Source organism: Peromyscus maniculatus, chromosome 21 (genome assembly GCF_049852395.1).
Source record: "Peromyscus maniculatus bairdii isolate BWxNUB_F1_BW_parent chromosome 21, HU_Pman_BW_mat_3.1, whole genome shotgun sequence".
In the NCBI taxonomy this organism is placed as follows: Eukaryota; Metazoa; Chordata; class Mammalia; order Rodentia; family Cricetidae; genus Peromyscus; species Peromyscus maniculatus.
This window is the reverse complement of record NC_134872.1, coordinates 6,581,192-6,601,627: the sequence shown is the minus strand read 5'-3', so window position 1 is coordinate 6,601,627 and position 20,436 is coordinate 6,581,192. Positions and strand designations below refer to the sequence as shown.

General features: G+C 50.0%; 1 protein-coding gene across 3 annotated transcripts in view; it reads left to right on the top strand.

Moving 5' to 3' along the window:
• Fkbp5 (FKBP prolyl isomerase 5) overlaps positions 1 to 20,436 on the top strand; it is a 126,236-nt gene that overhangs the window by 15,248 nt on the left and 90,552 nt on the right. The window contains exon 2 of one of the 3 annotated variants that reach the window (XM_076558380.1): positions 11,051 to 11,199. The gene's annotated coding sequence lies outside the window, so the exon portion shown is untranslated. Of the gene's footprint in view, positions 1 to 11,050; positions 11,200 to 19,276; positions 19,509 to 20,436 lie in introns of those variants that run through there. The other 2 variants (XM_076558378.1, XM_076558379.1) reach the window with 2 other exon arrangements.

Sequence of the window (20,436 nt, the reverse complement as noted above, 5' to 3'; positions counted from 1 at the left end):
TGGGATGCAGTGGGCTGAGATGCAGGGGAGACTGGGATGCAGGGGAGACTGGGATGCAGGGGAGACTGGGATGCAGGGGGCTGGGATGCAGGGGGAGACTGGGATGCAGGTGGGCTGGAAGGACAGGTGGCTGAGGTGGAAGTATAGGACATGAGAAGCAGAAGGGGCTGAACTCATCTTCTTTTTTACCTTGGGGGATATACAGATGGGATGTTTTGTTTGTTGGAGTTTTGTTTTATTTGTTTTTTAAAAAGATTTGTTAATTTTATAGTATGGATGTTTTGTCTGCATAGATGTGCACCACATGCATGCAATGCCTTTGGAGCCAGAAGAGGGCATCAGATTCCTTGAAACTGTACTTAGAGATGGTTGAGAGTCGACACGTGGGTGCTGGGAACTAACTAAACCCAGGTCCTCTGCAAGAGCAGCCAGTGCTCTTAATGGCCGAACCATCTCCGGCCCGGGCTGTATAGGTTCTAAATATGTGGTTTCCTATTCACATTTGTTCTCAGCCACCCTGTATCTGAATTTGAATGTGGAACAAGCTTGATAGGAACCCGCCAGGGCTGGAGAGCATACTGACCCTCCTGAGCATCGCCACACCTCTGAGAGGTCTGATGGCTTACAGCTTAGGCAATGGCTCTGTCACTCAATGGTTAGGCAGGTCATTTAACTGCCACGTGCCTCAGCTTCCCAATCTGTAAAAAAGGCGATAGCATCTACCTTTGAGATGGTTGTTGAAGATGACATTCTTTTTTCTTTTTTTTTAGACAGGGTCTCACTATGTAGGTTTGGCTGATCTGGAACTCACCCAGATCCACCTGCCTCTGTCTCCTGAGTGTTGGGATTTAAAGCATAAGCCAGCACCGCCTGGCCTGTTTCCTTTTCTAGCTTAGGACATGCCTGTTGGTGGCCTCTGGGACCGTGTGAGGACAGTCTCTAGCTAGACAGTGGGAAGTCTCTGAAAGCTCTGCTGGGGCGGGCTGCACACTGCTGCAGCGAAGAGGCAGAGCCAGGGCTCAGAGGCCTGTGGCACCAGCTACTGGAGAAGCTAAGACAGAAAGATGGCTTGAGCTCAGGAGTGTGGGCAACACAGTCTAGACGTGCAGCCCGGCAGTAAAGTCTTACCCAGCTCTCCGGGTGGTGGTGGCACACGCCTTTAATCCCAGCACTCGGGAGGCAGAGCCAGGCGGATCTCTGTGAGTTCGAGGCCAGCCTGGGCTACCAAGTGAGTTCCAGGAAAGGCGCAAAGCTACACAGAGAAACCCTGTCTCGAAAAACCAAAAAAAAAAAAAAAAAAAAAAAAAAAAAAAAAAAAAAGTCTTACCCAGCTCTGGGCTCAATTCTCAGCGCTGCAAAGAAACAAAACAGAGCCCAGGGCTTTTCCAGGGCGCAGTTCCACCAGCTGCCTCTGAGGGAACTTCCCACGAGAGCGTGGATGTTCTCTTCCACCAACCCCACCCGGACTCCATCCCCATCTTGCCCTTTAATCAGAGTCTATTTTCAGATTGTTGCTTATTTATGTGTGTGTGTGTGTTTACGTGTGTGCGTGTTTACGTGTGTGTGTGTGTGTGTGTGTGTGTGTGTGTGGTGTGTGTGTGGTCAGAGGACGACATTCAGGAGTCAGCTCTTTCCTTCCACCATGTGGGTCATCAGGGTTGGTGACACACACCTTCGCCTGCTGAGGCATCTCACTGGTCCCTCATCTTCCCTTTGCATTGGTTCTTTGTCTCTTTACTGTGACCCGGTGCCCGACAAGAAGGAACCTAGGGAGGAGGGTTTGTTTTGGCTCACAGTTTGGAGGGACCTGGTCATCATGGTGCGTGAGTCCTTTCCAGCAGGGCTATGAGGCTCCTGCTTCATTTCGTCTAGAGCCAGAAAGCAGAGAGTGGCAGGAAGTTGAACAGTGCTAGACAGTGGTGGCGCACGCCTTTAATCCCAGCACTCAGGGGCAGAGGCAGGTGGATCTCTCTGAGGTCGAGGCCAGCCTGGTCTACAGAGTGAGTTCCAGGACAGCCAGAGCTACACAGAGAAAGCCTGTCTGGGAAAACAAAACAGAGCAATCAATCAACAAATCTGCTCTCAGTGGCCCACTTCCTCCATTGAGGCTCCGACTCTTAAAGGTCCCATGACTTTCCAAATTAGCTCCACCATTGGGGGACCAAGTGTTCAAATCGGGAGCCTACGGGGGAACATTCCAAGTTCAAATCACAGTCCCCTTCTCTCCCACTTCCAGGACTTTTCTCCCAACACAGAAGTCATGCCTAGTAGTTGGAGAGATGGTTCAGTGGACGGCCCTTGTAGAGGACCAGAGTTTGATTCTAAAACCCATGTCCAGTGGTTCAGAACCACCTGTCATTCCAGCTCTAGGGGACCTTATTCCCTCTTCTGACCCCTTCAGACACTACACCCACATGCACACACATACTGAAAAATAAAATAAATTTTTTTTTTTGTTTTTTGTTTTTCGAGACAGGATTTCTCTGTGTAGCTTTGTGCCTTTCCTGGAACTTGCTTTGGAGACCAGGCTGGCCTCGAACTCACAGAGATCCACCTGCCTCTGCCTCCCAAGTGCTGGGATTAAAGGCGTGTGCCACCACCGCCCAGCAAAATAAATCTTAATTAAAAAAAAACAAAGGCCATGCTCGGATCCCTGAAAAAATTGGAGAGAATAGGGGCCAAGATGGCAGCTGCAGTGTCGAAGTTAGACGTCCATGGTGACGGGCCGAATGCCATCTGGGGACGAGGTTAAAGGGAAAAACAAGAGAGCCGGGAAAATGTTAACTTGTAAGCAAATACAGAGGGGGCTGGAGAGAAGGACTGAGAGCACTGGCTGCTCTTGCAGAGGACTTGAGTTCCATTACTAGCCTGACATGGCTGCTCACAACCATCTGCAGATCCAGTTCCAAGGGACCTGACCCTCCCTCTGGCCTCAGCAGGTAATGCACACACACAGTACACAGACATACAGGTAGACAAAACACCAATACACATAAAATGACGACACAGAGAGCAGCAGGAAGGCAATGGACCAGACTAAGAATTAAGCACACACTACATATTTTAGGTTAAGTTCAAAGATATATAATTATGTACAATACCATTCATCATCTATGTGTACAGTTTGTTTGGTTTTGTTTGGTTTTGAGAAAGGGTCTCTCTACATAGCTTTAGCTGTCCTGGAACTCACCATGTAGAGCAGGCTGGCCTCAAACTCACAGAATCCACTTGCCCCTGCCTCCTGAGTGCTAGGACTAAAGGCGTGTGCAAGCATGCCCGATTTATGTATGGTTTGATGGGATGATTTTTGGTGTTTTCAGTGGTGGGATTCAATCCTGGGGCCTCACACATCCTAAACAAGTTCTCGATGAGCTACAGCCACAGACTAGTGTGATGAAGAGTTTTTTTGTTATTGTGTTTTTTACATTTGTTTTATCGGTGTGAGTGTTTTGTCTGTGTGTATGTATGTGTACCATGTGTCTTGTGCCAATGGAGTTTAGAAAAAGGCCCTTGGATCCTGTGGTGGTTTGAAAGAAAATGGTCCCCAAAAGGAATGGCACTATTAGGAGGTGTGGCCTTGTTGGAGTGGGTGTGGCCTTGTTGGAGGAAATGTGTCACTGTGGGGGTGGCTTTGAGGTCTCCTGTGCTCAAGCTTCACTCAGTGTGACACTCAGTCCACTTCCTGTTGTCCTCTGATCAAGATGTAGCCAGCACCATGTCTGCCTGCACACCACAGTGTCCCACTGTGATGATAATGGACAGAACCTCTGAAACTGTAAGCCATCACAACGAAATGTTTTCCTTGTAAGGGTTGCCATGGTCACGGAGTCTCTTTGCAGCAACTGAAACCCTGACGAAGAGAGATCCCCTAGACCTGGAATTACAGACGGTTGTGGGTCACCTGTTGGTGCTGAGAACTGAATGTGGGTTCTTTGCAAAAGCAGCAAATGCTGTTAACTGCTAAGTTATCTCTCCAGCCCCAGTCTGATGAGTTTTGACAAATGTGTTTGCCTGTTTGACCTCTACCATCCTACAGATCACCCTTCATTCCAAACTTTGTGTCTCTTTTTGTTTTTCCAACCAGTTGGTACCTGGTCCAAGCTGCCCCAATCTCCTTTCTGTGACCACATGTGCCACGGCTCCACATGTGCCACGGCTCCACATGTGCCACGGCTTGCATGTGGAGCTCAGAAGACAACTTTGTAGAGTCAGGTGTCTCCTTTACGTGGATTCTGGAGACAGAACCCAGAGTACCAGACTTACACATGGTTGAGTAGCAAGAGCCTTTAGCTCTAGATTTATATTTCTAAAATTTTAGATAAATGGAACACTCAGTATGTTCTTGTTCCCTCTCTCTGAACATCTCTTTCTCTATGAGCAGTGTGTGTGTGTGTGTGTGTGTGCACGTGCATGCGCACGTGTGCGTGTATGGCTGCATTTACCTATGCAGGCATGTGTGGAAGCCAAGGTTGAAACTGAGATGTCTTTTTCATTTACTTCTCCATCTTACATTTTAAATATTTTTATGTTATGTGTATGAGTGTTTTTCCTGCTTGTCTGTCTGTGCACCACCTTTGTGCCTGTGGAGGCCAGATCAGGGCATCAAATTCCCTGAAACTGGAGTTACAGATGATTGTAAGCTGCCATGTGGGTGCTGGGAATTGAACTCAGGTCCTCTGGAATACCTACTCATAATTGCTCAGCCAATGTCCCTAGCATTCCACCTCACTCTTTGTGAGCAGGTCTCTAACTAAGCATGGCAGCTGATTGGTTGGCAGTAAGCCCCATGGATACTCACATCTCTACCTTCAGCTCTGGGGTTCAGGTGTAGAGATGAGAGCAATAGCCACGACTAGCCTTAGCTTACCACCAGCAGTAGCTTCCACAGCAAGAGCTTCTTCCTGCCTGACCTGTGCTTTTATTATTGCCTGTCTCTTCTGCCTTCTCATTGGCTCTAAGCCCAGCCGTATCACTTCCTCATCACTGCCTGTCTATACAGACCTCCAGGTCTCTATGGTTGGTACTGGGATTAAAGGCTCGTGTCACCACGCTTGGCTGTGTCCTTGACCACACAGAGACTCTGCCTGCCATGTGATCGGATTAAGGGCGTGTGCTGTCACCCCTGACTTCTGTTTATGGCTATTTGACCTCTGATCTCCAGGCAACTTTATTACCATACAAATAAAAATCACATTTCAGCACAAATAAAACATCACCACACCTGAGTGTGCATGTGGATGTAGGCACATGTTGTCCTGAATGTGTGTGTAGTTGTGTTTGTCTTGTGTATGGTATGTATTGTATGTGTGCATGTGTGTGTACACTTCATTTCTAAAGAAACCACCAAGCCGGGCGTTGGTGGCGCACGCCTTTAATCCCAGCACTCGGGAGGCAGAGCCAGGTGGATCTCTGTGAGTTCGAGGCCAGCCTGGACTACCAAGTGAGTTCCAGGAAAGGAGCAAAGCTACACAGAGAAACTCTGTCTCGAAAAACCAAAAAAAAAAAAAAAAAAAAAAAAAAAAAAGAAACCACCAGAGTGTGTCCCAGAGTACCTGTGTGTTCCCAGCAGCAAAGCAGGAGCGTTCCAGCGCTGTCACAAGTCATCCAGCCTCTCTCTGGTGCCGTCAGCCTTTTAGTTTTCACTCTGGTGAGGGAGGGGTTGCTACTTTCCCACAAATGCTGTGGGTTGAGTGTGTACCCTGCAGCCTCATGCTCTGGGTGTGCCAGTGTTGAGGCACTTGGACCTTTAAGAGGTGAGTTTAGGGGGAGCTAATTAGCAGTGCCTCAGCGGACCTTGAGGGCTGACAGGAGGGGGTCAGCTCCCTCAAGCTTGGGCTGCCATAAAGCCTGACTGTCACTGTCATCGAGGGAATCCACGCCCTCGCTGCCTCTCCACCGCGTATGGTGCAGACCGGGGCAGGGTGGCTCACCAGGCCCATGGTGCCTTGTTCTTCAACCTTCAAAACTGTCCTAGTCTTTCCTTTTAAAGTGCTGCAGTCAGGGCTGGGAGATGGTGTGGTCAGTAAAGTGCTGGACGCACAGGCATGAGGACTGGGGTTCGATTCCCAGCACTCAGGCAAGGTGGTGGGCATGAGTAACTGCAGTGCTGGAGAGGTAAGCCAGCCAGCCTACCCCGACATAGAGACCCAGGCCTCAGTAAGAGACTCCGCCTCCAAAAAGCCTATGCCAGGTTGGGGATTTAGCTCAGTGGTAGAGCACTTGCCTAGCAAGCGCAAGGCCCTGGGTTCTATCCTCAGCTCCAAAAAAAAAAAAAAAAAAGCCTATGCCTCCAGGCACACCCACTTACACACCAAGTGCTAGCTTTGCGTATTTCATTGCAGCAACACAGAATGAACTAAATGGGTGTGCGGCAACCTCTCGATGAAGTCTACACTGCCCACCACTCCCCTGCCGCCATTCTGTCCATTCTCTGTTCTTCCTCACTCACCACTTGGTTCCTAGAATCCAGTTTTGTTTTGCTTTTGTTTGCTGAGACCAGGTCTTGTTACGTAGCCCAGGCTGACCTGGAATTATACTTCTTATCACGCTTCTCGGTCAGCCCTGTGGGAACACCAGTTTCATGAACAAAATCATCCTGTTTTGTTTTGTTTGTTTGTTTGAACACAGACAAGTGCCCAATAGTGCCCAGTATCTACTGCCGTGCAAGCACTGGTGTGCAAGCAGTGTGTTGATCTTCAGGGTCCTGCCATTAATGGGCACACATGGCGTCAAAATAGAAATATTCAAGACAGGACCTATTTTTTTGGGGTGTTGCTCTCTCATGTTGCTAAAAGAACACAGAATGAGAAAGAAGGAGAAAGCCAGGTGGTGCTGGCACACGCCTGTAATCCCAGCACTGGGGAGGCAGAGGCAGGTGGATCTCTGTGAGTTTGAGGCCAGCCTGGTCTACAGAGTGAATTCGAGGACAGTTAAGACTGCACAGAGAAACCTTGCCTTAAAAAAAAAAATTCACGCAATAGGATGGTGTACACACCTGCAGTTCCAGCTCTCAGGAGGCTGAGGGGAAAGGATTAGGGGACCTGAGTTCCAGGCCAGCCTGGGCTACATAGTAATACCCTCTGTCTAAATGTTCCCACACATTGTTTCAGCTTAATTTCTTTTCTTTCTTTTTGAAACACTGTTTCTTTTTCTTTTTTTTTCTTTTCTTTCTTTTTTTTTTTTTTTTTTTTTTTTTTTTTTTTGGTTTGGTTTTTCGAGACAGGGTTTCTCTGTGTAGCTTTGCGCCTCTCCTGGAACTCACTTGGTAGCCCAGGCTGGCCTCGAACTCACAGAGATCCACCTGGCTCTGCCTCCCAAGTGCTGGGATTAAAGGTGTGTGCCACCACCGCCCGGCGAAACACTGTTTCTTTATGTAGCCCTGGGGGTCTTGAAACTCACTGTGTAGACCAGGCTGGCCTCAAAATCAAAAGATCTGCCTGCCTCTGGCCCCCAAATGCTGGGATAAAAGGTGTGCGCCACCACACATAGTTTTAGTTTGCTTTCTGTTGCTGTGATAAAACACCAGGACCAAAAGCAGTTTGAGTGGCGAAGGGAGTGTGTATCTTACCTGTCCCAATCACAGTCCTCATGAAGAGAACTCAGGCCAGGAATGCAAGGCAGGAACCCGGGGGCAGAAGCCGAAGCAGAGGCTGGAGGAACCCTGCTTGCTGGCTTGCTCCTCATGGCTTGCTCTGTCTCCTGTCTTATATCATCCAAGACCACCTGCCCTGGGTGGCTCCATCCACAGTGGGCTGGACTCTCCCACATCAATCATTAATGAAGAAAATGCCCCACAGGTGGGGGTGGGGTGGAATGGGTGGAAACAAGTTTGGGTGCAAGTGACAGAAAAAATATAATAGCATCAATGCAAAATTAGGCTTTCCTATCTTTCTCCAGTAAAGTCCAGAGGTAAATATTCACACAGGTTCTGTCTCGATTTGTCAGGCTGTCTTCAACAGGGACTTGGACCTCATGATCCAGCGTGGTATCTGGGCTCCTGCCATCACATCTGCATTTATCTAGCAGCAAGATGGAGAGAGAGAGAGAGAGAGAGAGAAATATGAGCTTCTCTTTTAAGGACAATTCCTTTAACTTCTTTTCTTCTCTCATTAGCCAGAAGATGGGCTCACACCTAGCTGCAAGGGAGGCTGGGAAATGTATCCCTCATCCTAGGGAGCCGTGTACCTACTCTGACATCAGAGGGGAAAAGGAAAAGGAGTAATTGAGGATGGAGAGAATGTTTGCTCTATTACACAGGAATTCACCTCATTAAAAAGAAACAGAAGGGCCTGGAGCCATAGCTCTGTGGTGTAAAGATTCGCTTCCAGAGGACCCAGGTTCCTCAAGGCTGTCTCTAAATCCAGTTCCAGGGCATTCAAGCGTCCTTCTGGTCTCCACATGCATATGGTGCACAAGCATGTGTGTGGCAAACCACCCACACACATGAAAATAAATAAGCACATTTTTTTAAAGGAAAGAAAAAGAAGGTGGCAGAGGAGAACTATGGCTGCCTCCTCTTCCTCTGGATGTGATGGTGCAAGTGTGTGCAAGCCTGTGACCCCAGCCCTTGAGAGGTGGGAGGCAAGAGAAGAAGGTCAGGAGGGCAAGGTGTGTGTTCAGGGCCAGTCTGAGACTCTCTCTCTCTCCCCCTCCCCACACACACACCACAGAATTCCGTAGAGGAAGGTACCATCTTTTTGTTTGTTGGTTTAGTTTGTTTTTTTGAGACAAGGTTTCTCTGTGTAGCTCTGTCTGGCAGTCCTGGAACTCACTCTGTAGCCCAGGCTGGCCTCAAACTCACAGAGATCTGCCTGCCTCTGTCTCCCAAGTGCTGGGATTAAAGGCATGTGCCACCACCGCCTGGCAGAAGGTACCCTCTTTTACTTACTTGTCATCTGTATTCATTACAGGTGATGCTGCAATAAGCTATAGGTTTTCAAACCACCTCCTTGGCATCAAGGGACTTTTTTGGCTGGGTGAATTCCCAGAAGGAGAAGTGCTGGGCTGGAGACTGTGTAATTAATCTTTAAATAAAGGAGCTGTTTTGGCCTATGACAGGCACCATAGGAAAAGTAGGTGGAGAATCAGAATAGGTAGGAAAGGAAGGGCAGAGTGAGACAGACCAAGCCCCTCGCCCAAGAAGAAACATGTAAGGAACACAGGTGAGCCAAGGGTCACGTGGCAGACAGTAAATGGAAATGGGTTGAGTTAAGATGAAAGAGCTAGCTAGCAATGTGCCTGAGCCATAGACCAAACAGCATGAAATTAATATAAGTATTGAGTCATTTCTGGGTGCCTAAGCAGAGGTGGGTGGCTAAGGGGTCTGGGGCTGCAGGTCTGTGGGTCTGGAACCCTGGCCGCCCAGGACCAAGAAACCTAATTACAACACAGTTTGTCAAGTATATTAATGATTTATTAATGTTTTTGATGATTGATGATTTTTGGGTGTGTTCGGGGTGTGTATATATGCTTGTGTGTGTGTGTGTGTGTGTGTGTGTGTGTGTGTGTGTGTGCAGGTGCATGTGTGTGTGTGCTTTAGTTGGGAATTCTTCCCCCTCAGACACTCCCCCCCTTGTTTTTTTGAGACAGGGTCTCTCACTGGCCTGGAATTCAGTAAGTGGTCTAGGTTGACTGGGCCAGTAAGACCCAGAGATCCGCCAGTCTCAGCCTGCTCAGCACTGAGATTACAATCTCATGCCACCATGCCTGGCTCTTTTAAATGTGAGCTCTGGGGACCGAATTCAAGTCCTCACCTTTTTGTGGCCAGCACTTTGCCAACTGAACCATCTCTCTAGCCCTAGACTGAATTTTTTTTGGGTGGGGATGTATAAGAAATAAAGTAGGGTGAGGACCTGAGTTTAGATCTAGCTTTCACACTGGATAGCTCATTACTGCCTGTGACCCCAGTTCCAGGGGTTCAAATCCCTCTGGCTTTTATGGGTACCTGCACTGGTGTACACATGCCCACACACATATACATATGATTAAAAATAAAAATAAGCTAGGTGGTGGGGGCTCGAGCCTTTAATCCCAGCACTTAGGAGGCAAAGGCAGTTCAATCTCTATGATTGAGGCCAGCCTGGTCTACAGAGTGAGTTCCAGGATAGCCAGGGATACAGAGAGAAACCCTGACTTTAACCCTTCCCCCAAATAAAATAAATCAATTCTTTGGGTTGTAAAGATGGCTCAGAGGTTAAAAGTGTGTACTGCTTTTGCAGAGGATCTGAGTTCAGTTCCCAGAAGTAAAATAAGGATCTGGCTTTTTTCACCCTACTCCCCGAAAAAGCCGATTTAATTAGCTTTCACATTGCCTACTGAATAAACACCTGTTTTTGACATTGTTCTGAAATGTGTATCGGCAGGTTAGGGCTATGTCTATATTTTATATTACTCAATAAAACTGTAGTTATTATTGTTATTTTTGAGACAATGTCTCACTGTGTAGCCCTGGCTGGCCTGGAACTCTCTGTGTAGACCAGGCTGGCCTCAAACTCACAGAGATCCACCTACCTGTTTCCTGAGTGATAGGATGAAAGGTGTATGACACCACATCTGGCAAAACCTAGATATATATTTGTAATAATTTATTTTTGTTTTCTGCGTATGGTGCCTTGCCTGCATGGACATTTGTGCATGGAGTGTCTGAGGATGACAGAGGGGGATTGGAGCCCTTGGAATTGTAGTTACTGAAGCTGCCATGTGGGTGCTGGGAACCAAACCTGGGTCCGCTGGAAGAACAGCCAGTGCTCTTAACTACTGAGCCATCTCTCCAGCACCAAAATATAGATTTTTAAAAACATGTCCATTCAAGCCTGTGTCAGCGATGGCGGCTCTGCGGTGTGCCTTAACTTCCGGTGGTTCCCTGTGGTTCTTTTCCCGAGCTTTTCCTCCGCTCCGATGCACTCACATTTCCAGGATGAATGGCAGCTGTGAACTCATCATATTGCTATTGGGATTGCAACAGTCTACGAAAACAAAGACTCATGAATGGTGTGCACTATGTTGTACCACTCTTCCTGTAGAGACATGAACAACCGTCTCTTCATCCCAGACAGGGCACTGACACCAGATCAAAAAATGATTCCACCGGCTTGCTGCCTGCTGCCTGCAGCCTGCAGATTGGGAGGTGAAGCTCTGCCCAATGCTCCAGCGCCATGCCTGCCTGCTTCCTGCCACGGTCAGGAGTGAGTCTCTGAAACCGTAAGCAAGCCTCCGATTAAATACTTTCTTTCTTCCTTTTTTCTTTCTTCCTTTGTCCCTGCCCCCCCCCCCCCCCCCCCCCGCCTTTTTTTTTTCTATTTTCTTTTGGTCTTTCGAGAGAGAGTTTCTCTGTGCAGCTCTGGCTGTCCTGGAACTCAATTTGTAGACCAGGCTGGACCGAACTCACAGAGATCCACCTGCCTCTGCCTTCCAAATGCTGAGATTAAAGGCCTGTGCCACCACCGCCTGGCTTAAATACTTTTTTTTTTTTTAAAAAAAAAACACAAAGAAACCAAAAAAACCCACAAAACAAAAACCCCAATTCCACCAAAGTGTGGCTTGGTAATGCCACGAGTGTCCTGGGGTTACTCACAGTAGTCTTCTCTTGGCAATCACTGCTTAAGACCTTTGTCCCCTTGGGGAACGGAACATGAATCTCTTGACTTTCTGTGCATCCTGATCTTGCTAAGGTTTGTGAGTTTCCTGAGCTACCAACATCACCAAATAGTTTGGAACTGGCATGGAAAACATACCTGTATTTTGGGGCTGGAGAGCTGTCTCCATGGTTATGAGCACTTGTTGCTCTTACAGAGGACCCAGGTTCAGGTCCTAATGAGATAGTAAGGGATTACTGGACCAACAATGAAAATGTGAATTCTGCAGAGATTAAGTTAGACTAAATACAGCCTCCCCAGCTAAATCCTTATGTGTCTTTCATGGGAACAATGAATACTTTTTTGTGCGAATGTCCCAGTTAAATTTGAATTTCAGAAAAACAACAAATTATCTTTTTTAGCATAAATATACTTATGCAATATTTGGGACACATCTATGCTAAGAAATTACATGTTGCTTATCTGAAATTCAAATTTCACTGTGTGTCTCTAAGCTAGCAACTTTTCCAGAGCCTGCACTTGGGGTGGCTTTGGTGCCAGGGCTCATGAGGGAGAGCTGTAGCAGAGGCGGAGCGGAGGTTCTGAATCTTCTTTAAAAGTTGACCGAGGTTAGAGACCCTGGCAGACCACTTGTTTGACTATGAATTGGACCCACCGGACCCATGGGTGAACAACTTAGGGCAGGGTTTTGAACGGTTCTGGAACTTTCGGGGGGTGGAGCCTTGCTGGGGGAAGTGAGTCACGGGGCGGGGGTGGGGCTTGAGGTGCCATAGCCCTACCTGAGTTCCCGTGTTTTCTCTGGACCTGGAAGTGGACATCTATCTGCTGCTTGCTCCTGCACCACCATACTTCCCAAGCACAGTAAACTCGCCTCTTTAACTATGAGTCAGAACACCACCCCCTCAGGCTGCTTCTTGTCCGGTAGAGGGTCACAGACAAGAAACACAGCCGGTTGCCATGCCGCCCCAGCGGTGGAGGTGAGGTGACTTCCATTCCCCTGAACAACTTGCTTCTTCAGTGTAGATGTGTGCCGAGGATGACGAATGTCACGTGAGTAGACTCTTTTTGATCTGGGCCTGGTTTAGATGTGGAGACTTTGGGCCTCAGGCTCAACCTGGTACTGGAATTTTTGGGGGGAGTTTTTCGAGACAGGGTTTCTCTGTGTAGTTTTGGTGCCTGTCCTGAATCTCGCTCCGTAGACCAGGCTGACCTCGAACTCACATAGATCCGCCTGCCTCTGCCTCCCCAGTGCTGGAAGTAAAGGCGTGCACCACCACCGCCAGGCTTGGAGGCTCAATTCTTAGAGTTAAATGGTCTTTAGGCATTTTTACATATGTGTGAACCATCCCATGATCACCTTAGTAACACTCAAAGGACATTTTACTTATTTTGTGTGTGTGCGTGTGCGTGTGCGTGTGTGTTACTGGGGATTGAACCCAGGTCTTGGTGCACTCAAGGAAGGAGCCCCACCACCGTTCCATCGCCCTAGCCCCTCTTCGACGATTTAGGTCAGCAATTTCTCTCGATGTAAATGTTCACAGTGTAAGTTTTAGACTTCTTTTGTTGCGTGCATTCCGAAGTATGCTTTTCTGGGATTTGGCTAGTTGGTAGAAGATTAGCACAGACAAGGCCTTGAGTTCAGTGCACCACAAAACAAAATGTTATTTATTTATGTATTTTAATGCATCATAAATAAGAGTTTTCAAAAATTTTGAATTTCATTTTGGATTATTCCGTGCAGGCATACAGAAATACAACTGTTGATGGTTACTGAGTTGGTATCCTAACGCCTTGCTGAGCTTGTTAGCTCTGATATTTGTTTGGTTTTTGGTGCACAGAATATCATTTATATCCCTTCCTCCCTCCCTCCCTCCCTCCCTCCCTCCTTTCCTCCTGTTCGTTCCTTGGAAACAGGGTCTCTAGCTCTGACTGGCTTTAACCGGACTGAACAGCCAAGGATGACCTCACACCTCTAATCCCCAACTCCGCTCCTCAAGTGCCGGGATTACATATGAGTGCTACCACATCCTATTTGGTCAGTGCTGTGGATGAGACTTGGGGCTCTGTGCACGGTAGATGGGCGTTCTCCAAATGACCCACACCATCACAGCCTATGGAGTGGATGAAGTCCCGAGTGACTGTGTATTAACGACATGAGCATATCCACAGAGAGGACCCCAGTGCCTCAGACCCATGGGAACGGCAGCCTTCCCCTGCTTAAAAGTCCAGATGTTGACAGTTGTGCAGAAAGTGTCAACCACAGGCTTCTCCTCCCACTGCCTGCTCCCCAAGACTGCTCCTCTACGGAGAGCCCTACTGAGATTAGCTGGCATACATCCTGTTGAGCTGTCTACAGTGAGTGAGCCCACCTCCTCAATGAGCTGTCTACAGTGAGTGAGCCCACCTCCTCAATGAGCTGTCTACAGTGAGTGAGCCCACCTCCTCAATGAGGTGTCTACAGTGAGTGAGCCCACCTCCTCAATGAGCTGTCTACAGTGAGTGAGCCCACCTCCTCAATGAGCTGTCTACAGTGAGTGAGCCCACCTCCTCAATGAGCTGTCTACAGTGAGTGAGCCCACCTCCTCAATGAGCTGTGTACAGTGAGTGAGCCCACCTCCTCAATGAGCTGTGTACAGTGAGTGAGCCCACCTCCTCAATGAGCTGTGTACAGTGAGTGAGCCCACCTCCTCAATGAGCTGTCTACAGTGAATGAGCCCACCTCCTCAATGAGCTGTGTACAGTGAGTGAGCCCACCTCCTCAATGAGCTGTGTACAGTGAGTGAGCCCACCTCCTCAATGAGCTGTCTACAGTGAATGAGCCCACCTCCTCAATGAGCTGTATGTACTAAGCATGAGTTTCTGGGCTGCTGTTGTGTCTCCCCCGAGCATGTGGCCCACCCAATCCCCATTTTTCTCACCCCAGGCAGGTCAGTCTCAAAGCTTGTAGGTCGGGGCACCAGCCCAAGTTTACTTTTTCTTTTACTTTAAAAAAAAAAAATTGTTTTATGTGCATTGGTGTGAAGGTGTTGGATCCCCTGGAACAGAGTTACAGGCAGTTGTGAGCTGCCATGTGGGTGCTGGGAATCGAATCCTGGTCCGCTGGAAGAGCAGCCAGTGTTCTTAACCACTGAGCCATCTCTCCAGCCCTTACTTTTTAATCTATATCCCTCTTTGTGTGTTTCTTGCTTAACTGTCCTGACTAGAACACTTAGTCCAATATTAAACACACATGGCCAGCCAGACATGATGATGTGCCCCTAGGAGATGGAGGCAAGAGGATCAGGAATTTAAGGTCCTCTTCAGCTACATGGCAAGTTTGAGGCCAGCCTAGATTGCATGAACACCTGTCTCAAAAAAACAAAAACAAAATAAACCAAAAGTTAAAAGTGGCCAGAGTGGACATCCTTATTCTGTGCTTGTCCACTGGGCAAGCACCCAGTTATTGTGATGTTAGGTATGGGTTTCCACAGATGCCTTTGGGTGTAGGGTGGGGCCTGATTTTATAAATAAAGTTTTATTCAAACACAGCCATGCGACTCATTTACATATAGCAATGGCTGTGAGAGCAACTGAGTCAGTGTGACAAAGAATATGGTTTTTAAGCTTAAAATGCTTCTCCTTGGCCCTTTAAGAAGTCCACCAGAGTGTTTTTTTAAATTTTGGGCTAATTTGCTAGGAAACAATATATATAATGAAAATGACTCTTATCGAGGCCCCCCAAGGCTGTGTCGCTTAGTGAAAGGGAACTCACAGGGGCTGGAGAGGTGGCTCAGCAGGAAGGGTGCTGTCCAGCCTGACGAGCAGAGTTCGATTCCTGGGGTCCACAGGGTAGGAGGAGAGAACTCCCTAAAGTTGTCTCTGACTGCTGTGTGTGCATGCCATGACACACGTGCATGCATACACTAATGAGCTGCAACAACAACAATAACAAGATCCTGGGACTGCAGAGATGTCTGAGCAATTGATAACATGAACTGCTCATCCAATGGCTCTGACTTGGTGTCTGCCCTGCACCTGTAACTCCAGCCCCAGAGAATTCAGTGGTCTCTTCTGGGCAGGGTTTCTCTGTGTAACAGTCCTGGCTGTCCTAGACCTCGCTTTGTAGACCAGGCTGGCCTCAAACTCAGAGAGATCTGCCTGCCTCTGCCTCCTGAGTGCTGGGATGGATGGCGAAAAATTAAAAATCTTTAAAAAAAACAAACTAAATATTGGGGCTGGAGTTATGGCTCAGGGGTTACAGAGGATCTGGATTTGGTTCCCAGCACCCGTGTGGTGGTCCACTATCACACATAATTCTAGTTCTAGAGAAACCCATGTCCCCTTCTGACTTTTTGTGGGCACTAAGCATGCATGTGGTACACAGGCATACATGCAAGCAAGTGTGTATACACACACACACACACACACACACACACACATGTCTAAAAACTCTTTTAAAAAAAGAAAATTATGAGTTCTGGTCTAGCCCATCCTAAATAGCAAGACCCTGATCACTATAACCTTGTTCCCACCCCAAAAAATCCCACAAAACTGGAAAGAGAATTTGTGAGCCGGCAGAGAAGGGACTTAGAGCAAAGCATGGGAGAAGAAAAGATGGGACCCAGCAGAAAGGGATGGCGTGAGCTTGTGTTTGTGTTTTGATTGGAGTCCCAGAAGCAGGGAGAGACTACATTTACACATACTATGACTGAGACCTGTTTAGTTTGGACGACAAACCATTCAAAAGGGTAGCCACGCAATGGCGGAGACCCGCCTCCCCGAGTGTTCTCACACCCCGAGCAGTACCTCCTCCAGGTGTACAGCTGCCTCAGAAAAAGATCCTCACGTTGAGTCGGGGCTCTGTGGTGGGGAGAGCCAGGGCTTTGGGGGAGCTGAGTTGGAACACAGCCCCTGTCCACTTCCTAGCCAGGCCACTTGGAGAAGGCTCCAGTCTGCAGTATGTCCCTGTCCCCTCTCTCAGATTACATCAATTTCTTTGTGTGGATGATGCGGGGGAGGTGATGTGTGTGTGCCACATGGTGAGTTTGTAGAGTTCAGAGGCCAACTTCCAAGAGTTCTTTCTTGCCAGGCGGTGGTGGCGCATGCCTTTAATCCCAGCACTCGGGAGGCAGAGCCAGGCGGATCTCTGTGAGTTCGAGGCCAGCCTGGTCTAAAGAGTGAGTTCCAGAACAGGCCCCAAAGCTACACAGAGAAACCCTGTCTCGAAAAACAAAAACAAAAACAAAAATAAAACAAAAAAAAAGAGTTCTTTCTCTTTCTTCTCTTCTTCCATTATGTGAAACCCAGGGATTAAATTCAGGTCACCAGGCTTGGCCACAGGATCCTTTACCTGATGAGACATCTCACTGGCCTTAATCTGCAGCTCTCTCAATGAATAAGCAAGAGGAAAAAAAAATGGATGCCACGTTACAGTTTCGAGCATAGAGTTACCCATGCTTCAGGGAACAAACCCTGTGGACACCAAGTACTTTTAAGACCCAGATGTGGTTTGAATTCTGTCACAGGCACAAAAGGACTATAGCATTTGCTGTGTAATTGGCAGAAATCGGTACAAAAAGAACACACAGGGCCCCTTGTTGAAAAATTACCATGTCAAGATGACCACAGACAGCAGTACTTTAAACGGAGCACCGGGGACCTTCTTAGTGTGTGCCACTAAAAAAGGTGACACACCCATGAAGCCAGCCTTGGTGACAAGACCTGCAAAGATCTGCTTCAAGCGTCAGGACAGGGCTTCTCCTGCCACATCCAGGGCATCAAGGCTTAGGGAAGATGCCGAGGAGGATAAATTTGGTGGTCAGAGTGGTTTTTCTGGGGGAGTGGGTGGGGCTAACCAGGCTGCCATCGGAACTGTAGAACTGACTGTTCCCTACAGACTCTGGCCTAGAAGAAGAAAAAATGCCTGCAGCTGTATCTACAGGGCCTGTTGTTGTTTGCTGTGGTATGTTACAACACAGCCTGGCAGCCTCCCGGGCTTTTCTTCCTCCTGGAAGAGTCTCCTCTCAGAACATGTGACAAGTCCACACAACCCTGCAGATTGGCCCACACTGCCCCTAGCTGTTCACTCAGTTCCTAAGCAGTTCCAGGTCTGCATGCTTTGTTAGCTCAGAGCTATCCCTGCCTACCTTCTGGCAGAGTCCTGTTCCTTATCCACAGCCTCTGGTCTGGCTCAGTCTCCCAAGGGTGGGTTCAATGTGATCCCTCCAATGAAGCCTCTCCCCTGCCTCACAGGGGGATACTGACTCTCTTCCCTGGGGAGAGTCCTTCACTCTTCTATGTAGACATGTGCCGCCACCATCCCTGGAACATTACTCAAATGTGGATGTTCCTGTTTGCTGGCTGGAGCCTCTGCGGGCTGGCACAGTGCCGTCTCACCTCCATAAGCCCTCCTCCACGCAGGGCACACCTCTTGCTCTCAATAAGCATAGTAGATGCAACACCAAGTGGCATTAGTGAGCTGGAGAGTCGCTATCCACATCTGTGCTGTTGAATTCATGGACACAGCCTGTGGCCCTCCCTAGAGGCAGGTGAAGGGGAAGTTCCCAATCTACTCCTGCCCAAGAGGAGGTTCCTAAGTCAGTTTTGTCTTTTCTGCATAGGTCTTTGAAGACAGGAAAGGAATGACCATACTATCACCCAGCATGGTGACATATAGAAGAAGGTCTTCAAAAATTCTAAAGCATGACAATGCAAAAGGAACAAAAATAAATAACTAGGATAAAAGCAGACGCGGAGCCAGAAAACACGGAATTTCATGTGGCTACGAGACAGTTCCATAGGTAATTGGGACTTTTAGTTGAGAGACAGAGACAGAGAGAGATAGAGCTAGACATAGAGAGAGAGAGAGACAGACTCATTGGCTGCTGCTCTCCCAGTGGATCTGGGTGCCATCCGCAGCACCCACATGTCAGTTTACAACTCCAGCCCCAGGAGATCTGACGCCCTCTTCTGGCCTCCTTGAGCACTGCACTCACACAGTGCACAGGCATACATGCAGGCGAGACACTCACCTCCTTTTTGAAAAACAAAAAAACCAAAAAAAAAACCCGAACAGGTCCAGCGGAAGTCCCCGGTGCAGCTCCCGAATGTCTATGGGAGTCACCCAGGGTTGGGCACGGGGTTGGGTGAGGGGTGTCGCCTTGAAGCTGAATTAGCTCAGCAGCCCATCCATCCTTTGGGCTCCTTTCGGTCCTCTTCACCTGGGCTGGTGTGCGGGAGAGGCCGAGGCCCCAAGGGACAGCGTGGTCACGCCCGCTGGGTGTCCCGAGAGAGGGGCTACGTGCTTCATTGGCTCTTCCCAGTCTCTAAGGGGCATCTCCGAGCTCAGGAGGTTGTTTTCTGGGGTCAGCACGGCCTGACCCCTCCAGCTTCGTGAAGGGCGGGCTGGGTGGGCAGAGAGGCAGGGCAGAGGCTTAGCAGTATTTTGCCTGGAGGCAAAGGGCGACGCCAAGAGGTGTCCGTCCGCTTCCTCCATCCCTCCTCTCCGGCCCCCACAAAGGGCAAGGGCCAGACACGTGGGCTGCGGTGGAGAGGCGGGGATGCAAACGAAGGGGGCGGGGCCTCATTTGCATAGACCTGCGCGGCCACCAATCGGGACAGCCGGAGCCACAGCCCGCGCGCCTTTTGGGGGCGGATTGGCAGCCCCGCGGCCCTATGGGAGGCAGGTCCTGCGTCCGGTGGGGGCGGGACGACGCCGGGCGCTGCCCGGCGCACTAGCCGGCTCGCGGGCGCTGCCAGTCTCCGGCGGCGGCGGTGTCCGGCGCGCGGCTGAGCGACAGGCCGACTGAGGTGCGGACGGGCGGGCCTGCTTGGGCGGGCGGGGAGGGTGAGCGCCGCGCGCCGCGGAGAGGCGCGGAGCTCGAGACGCGGCGGTGGCGGCGGCGGTGGCGGCGGCTTCGGCAGCGGCGGCGACAGGTACGGGCGCCATGGCCGCGGGGATGGGGCGCGTGCGCGCGCGCGCGGTGGACCCGGGAGTCGGCCCTGTGCGCTGGCGGTCCCGCCTCCGCCGCCTCTCACGCGGCTTCCCCGGGGCGGCGTGGACGGGATGTTGCGGGAGACCCCGGGGCCCCCGCGTGGGAGGCGGAGCGGCCGGCGCTTCCCCTTCTCCTCGGCGATGGCTCGCTCAGCGCGGCGCCGGCTGGCTCGCCCCGCGCGCGGCTTTTGTTTCCCGCGCAGCCCACAGGTCCGAGGAGCCCCGTGCCGCCCCGCCACGCCGCCCGCCGGGCGCGGAGAGGGAACTTGGCCTTCCCGGAGCCCCGCGAGCCCGCGGATAACGGAGCGCCCCGCCGCGTCCGCAGGGCCCGCGCGATGGGCGTGCCGCCCGGGGCGCCGCCCTCACCTGCCGGTCCCCGACCCGCCGGCTCCGGGCGGGCAGGTGACCGGCGGGGATCGGGGGCAGACGGAGGAGGGAGAAGCCAATTAAAAGTTGCTTTAGGGGCCTCCGGGGTGGCTGAGCCGGTACGGGCGCTTGTCGCCAAGTCGGACGACCTGAGTTCGATCCCTGGAACCGACGTGGTGGAGTTGTCCTCTGACCTCCAGGCGTACACACACACTACTCTGTAAATAACAAGGAAATCAAAGTTGTTTTAGGAGTCTTCATTCCCTTCAGCCCTGGGACATCACAACTACCGTCCCGGCCGTAGTCCATGACTCCGAACCCAGCATTTTGCGTGTGTGTGTAGATGAAGCTAAGGGAGCACACTGCATTATAATCCTCCTCCTCCTCCTCGCTGTGGATGAGTCAGGTGGAGTGCTTGCGCCTCGTTTTTTAAATAATGGGTTTCTGCGGCGGTGGCGAAAGCTTTGGGAGGTCTGAGCCGTAAGCGGAGCGTGCAGGGCTCGG